Source organism: Lactuca saligna, chromosome 1 (assembly GCF_052625555.1).
Source record: "Lactuca saligna cultivar CGN05327 chromosome 1, ASM5262555v1, whole genome shotgun sequence".
NCBI lineage: Eukaryota > Viridiplantae > Streptophyta > Magnoliopsida > Asterales > Asteraceae > Lactuca > Lactuca saligna.
In genome coordinates, this window is record NC_136417.1 from 121,984,443 (window position 1) to 121,988,340 (window position 3,898).

At 34.0% G+C, this 3,898-nt stretch overlaps 1 long non-coding RNA gene across 1 annotated transcript; it reads right to left on the reverse strand.

Annotated features, from left to right (window-relative positions):
• Positions 1 to 2,543: 2,543 nt before the first annotated feature.
• On the reverse strand, positions 2,544 to 3,676 carry LOC145000784 (uncharacterized). Its single transcript, XR_013661352.1, has 2 exons — positions 3,376 to 3,676; positions 2,544 to 2,792 (listed from the first exon to the last, which is right to left on the reverse strand). It is a non-coding gene; the product is annotated as an uncharacterized LOC145000784 (long non-coding RNA).
• Positions 3,677 to 3,898: the final 222 nt, after the last annotated feature.

A 3,898-nucleotide genomic window follows, 5' to 3' on the forward strand; every position in this document is an offset into this window, starting at 1 on the left:
TAGATTATACAAATCGTACCTGGTGCAAGTGCCAAAATGCATGTGCAATAACTATTTTTTAAAATTAACTCGAACCGTCCTTCATTTGGTTAAAAGGTGCATGTTTCATCCCTCGTTAGTCTAAATTTACACACTTCATCTCTTATGAGACATAAAATGAATATGATACCCCTTTTGTATTTGTTTTCCAATTAATTTAAAGTTATTATTGTTATTATTAATTCAAAAATAAAAGAAAAAATAAGGCCCCATGTTCATAACCCATCATCCCCACCCCACTCACCCAGTTGTTCCTTTTCACCCATCTTCCTCCATTTTCTTTTAACTGTTAAAGAACCACCCAACACCACTTCCGAACAACCACCACTAGAGCACACGCCTTCAAGTTAAAATTTGGCCACCGGACAAGACCATTTGTAGAAAATCTTCTCCTTCTCTTCATGTGCAAAAATCCAAGCCCCGACCGACACCAACCTTAAAAAAAACCACGAGAATCTTCGACGATCCCCTCTCTTCCTGTTATCACCGTTCTTTGAGGTTTGAGTGAGGAAGATGGCCGATCGAAAACCAAACGGACGAAGATGACAACGTGTAACTGAATCCCCCCCCCCTCTGCCTCTTACACATAGATCTATGCCGCTATCAGATCAATATGACCAATACCTCAGATTTAGGGTTTCGAGTGGAGATAAAGACGGTCAGACTTTTCTCTGCAAATTATTTACTCCCAAAGGTTTTCGTGATTTTCTTTGATTTGTGTTTATTGATTTGGGTTTTCCCATTAATGTTTTAATGGAAAAAAGGTTAGCCCGAAATGGCGGTTGATGGTTAGGATGGTGATGGATGTTTTGGCACCGGTGGAGGTGTTGGAGTGACCGAAAACAATGGAGGTGTTGGTGATGGCCAAAAATAATGGGTTTGCTCACCTGATGGTTTTCTTTAGGGAAAAAGGTCATCTTAGAAAGAGGAAAAGTAGGGAAAATGTAAAGATAAGCAAGATAGCTCCCATCTACACGCCTGGTGATGGCCAAGGAGGTTAAAGGGGATGTCGGTGGGGGTGTCTAAAAATCGAGCTATAGTGATGATAGAAAAAAAAGATGAAGTTTGGAAAGGGAAGGGGTGAAAGGAGGGATGAAGGGTTGGAGTTACTTTTCTTTTTAATCTAAAAATAATAAATAAATAAAATAAAATTAAAAAGTAAATAAATAAGGGCAAAGTTGCATTTTTATGTCCAGAGGGATGAAACATGCAATTATTAAAAGTACGAGTGATGGTCGGAGTTAATTTTTTAAAATATGGACTGAATGTGCATTTCAACACCTGCATGAGCGAAGATTCGTGTATTTTATTCTTTGTCGTGTTATCATACTTATCAACATATACACATCAATTTGTACCTTTACGTGTACGTTCAAACATTTGACTTAAAAGTTATAAATTTCTTGTTTGGATTTTTAGTTTTTTATATTCATGGTAATATAGACATCAACAAAAAAGTATCAAAATGTGGAAAAATAAAAACAGAAATCACAAGCAAAAAAAAAAGACATTACCATCTTATCACAAATTTTAGTAAAACATTTGGACCAGCCAGGTGCATATTTTTTTTTAGACTTGTGTATTTCCTTTGTCCACGTACAATGTTCCTACACACACATTAATATAAATAACTCAACTAGCCAACTATATCAAATGACAACTCTAAATATTAACAAATACTAGTAATAAATAAAATGCTTATGAAATTAATGTCACATCTTTTTTATTCTAATAACATTAATAGTTTTGATAAATCCTCTTCTAGAATGATTCACGGACAACAAATTTGACCACCATTTTTCACCTTAGCAAACAAAGTAATAAGAAAGTCCATGACACCATATTTAAACACAGGTAACCGTCTAGGTAAATACATCCGATCTCTAACATTCTCCATGACTAAGAAAGTAATAAAAACTCAAATAGATTAATAGATAATTAGAGACTTAAATTTACAGTTTACATTGATCAAAAGCAACCAGCTAACAAGAAAAAAGAAACAAAAACTCATCAAAACAGGAAGTAAAAGTGAAATACTAACTGTAATCAAAATAGGAAGTGAAAGACAACACAATAAATAAATAAATAAATAAAATAAAATAAACTATCAATCGGACCTGAGGTCAATGTGTGGTGGGAAGCGATGCTTTGACAACTATCAGCGAAAAAATGTTGGAATTAATCCTGATTTGATTCATGTTTAACTTAGTTTTAATGCATTAAAGAATGAATAAGTGGTTACCATATAATTAGCTAATATGGTTAACCAGGTAGTAAAGTATTTCAGTTTCAATTCTTAGTTTAAAGTCTCTTTATTTCAGCATTCAATGTAGTAGTCTATAAATGTTTGGATCCCTGTTTTACTTGTAAGCAGAGCATTAGAATAAACAACTTCCAAAAAGTTCTTCAAGTGTGTGTCCCTCTAATTCTTAATTCAGTTTGCATATTTTGAGTGTGCAGCTTGATATTTTGCTGTCTGATTTCCAACAAAAAAGACTCAGGTGGAAGAAAAAGAAATGATCTTGTAGACGTGTGAGTTTTTTACCCGAATTATAACTTTTTACCAAATAACCCTAATCTACTTTTTAATTCTATTTCAAGATATGGCGAATGAAAAAAACAAGACATAAGACAATATTTTAAAGTACAGAGTAAAGATGTTAAAAATTAATTGGAATATGCATATATGCCAATTAGGTACTTGTGATTCACTAATCTCTTGCTTCAATCAATCCATTTGCAAATTGTCAAACCTGCAGGTAAAATCAAAATGTTCAATTTTAGGTGTTTAAGTTATTATAAAAAAGCAAACACGTGAACACGATAAAAAAAAACAATGTACATTTGTTGCTATTATGAGTAAGTGTTAACTAAATGAACAAAGTACAAGAAGAAAAAAAGGAATTTAAGATTACTGTTACTACTTCCGTTACCCTCTTATCTATCTAGCATAAACACTTATGATTTACCCTAGATAATCAACTAAACATAGATAATCATCTTGAAGTAGCTAACAATAATCAAAGAACCACTTCCGAACACCCCTTAAAAACACATGCAGCCTAAACAAATTATATAAAGTAAACCTATTATACTCATATTCCTTAAAGGGGTAGGGATAAATGGAACATCAAAACCAAAACCACACTCTCAAACTGCAAAAGTGACGAACATATTATAAAATGATGTTAAATTCATGACAGTTGTTTGGGGGTATGACACATTCAGTTGGACTCAAACCACAAATTCATAAGCAATCAGACACCAATTTATCACGTTCTTCAAGTAAAATCGAAGTTAGTTCATGATCAAAATGAGGAATATTTAAGTACAAACCTGGTGTGTCATGAAAATCGATTTGTGGAACCGATTTCATGTGTAGACTTCAAGAACGGTTTTCACAGCAATCAATTTCTTGAGGTCGACGATGGGGGCAGCAGTGCTGTGGGATGTCAGTGGTGGGAGGAGGTGATCGGCGATAGGAGGAAGTGCTCGGAACTGGAGTTGGTCGGAGGTGGGAGGAGACCGGAGGGATGATCCGGTAAAGGAGGGTGTTTACTTCATGGAGGCCTGCGTATGAGGCTATGAGCCTATCAGGGCAAAAGAGGGGCGTCACTTTTTTTCATTTTATTTAATATTTTGTTTTAAGTTAATACGGTAACTTAGACGAATGTGGTTCCTATGGTCTTTTGTCCTTTTGGTATCTATTTTTATTTATTTATTTATTTATTGCATTTAGTCCTGCTGTTTATCCTGATATATTTCTTTTTTAATTAATTTAATATTTATTGACTTGTTTTATTTATTAAAGAAATTGTTTAATAAAAGGTGGGTCCCATCACCCCTCCCACAACCTAAG